The sequence below is a fragment of the Cyprinodon variegatus genome, unplaced genomic scaffold (assembly GCF_000732505.1).
Source record: "Cyprinodon variegatus isolate N-32 unplaced genomic scaffold, C_variegatus-1.0 Scaffold160, whole genome shotgun sequence".
NCBI lineage: Eukaryota > Metazoa > Chordata > Actinopteri > Cyprinodontiformes > Cyprinodontidae > Cyprinodon > Cyprinodon variegatus.
Genome location: NW_015150613.1, coordinates 103,248 through 104,048, shown reverse-complemented (window position 1 = coordinate 104,048; position 801 = coordinate 103,248). Strand labels below are relative to the sequence as shown.

General features: G+C 47.8%; 1 protein-coding gene across 1 annotated transcript in view; it reads left to right on the top strand.

Annotated features, from left to right (window-relative positions):
• Positions 1-148: 148 nt before the first annotated feature.
• The window catches only part of LOC107086727 (zinc finger and BTB domain-containing protein 22-like), a 9,050-nt gene continuing 8,397 nt past the window's right edge, over positions 149-801 (top strand). The window contains exon 1 of the mRNA XM_015377855.1: positions 149-284. The gene's annotated coding sequence lies outside the window, so the exon portion shown is untranslated. The remainder of the gene's footprint in view (positions 285-801) is intronic.

Here is an 801-nt window from a genome sequence, read left to right as displayed (position 1 = left end):
AATATTTATTTTTATAAATAATAAACTAGTTAAACCTTCCTCCTCCATCAGGTCCTTCTCTTAAAGCTTTTTCCAGTATTTGATTTTCTGTCGGCCAAAGTCTGGCTCGCCTGTCTGGCTCGGCCTTAAAGGCGCAGTACCGCTGTCTGCCGCCGCAGGGATCTGACGGACTGACGGTTCGGGGAAAATGCGCCTGGAAGTTCGGGCTCGGAGCGACCTGGCAGCGGTTCCTGCCCCCAGCCCCCCCACCGACCGGACCTCTGAGGGCCGCAGGGACTGAAACGGTGAGCCGAAGCTGCTGTTTTCCTCTGTTTTCTGGGAGCTAACGGCGGCTAACAGGCTAACGCCACAGCTGTGATGGAGCCTGGCGGTGATACAGATGCTCCACAGATGTTTCCCTGTCTGCGGTCAGACTGAGGCTCACTGCCTCCTCAGGATGTGATCACAGCTCAGCCTGTCTGTTAGATGGTGCTGCTTTTCTGATGCACTTTGCTGTAAAATGTTTTATATGTTTGTTTTTTGTGACTGAAAACAGAGAAGATGTTCAGAAGAGTCAACCTGTTAAACCAGTTCTAAGCTGCAGGTCACTGAGGAAAACCTGATGGTTGAAGCTTCACTGAGGAACTGATCTACCTGCAGAGTCAGGAAACACCTGAAGAGAAAGAAATGAGTCTGATTGTCTGTTTGACAGTGAAAAATTATCTGCAGACTATTATAGTTAAACTCTGATCGCCTTAAATACACAAAGAACCATTAGCAGGTAAACTGTTTCTGTTAGGTTAGGGTTAATAAACTGGAAAT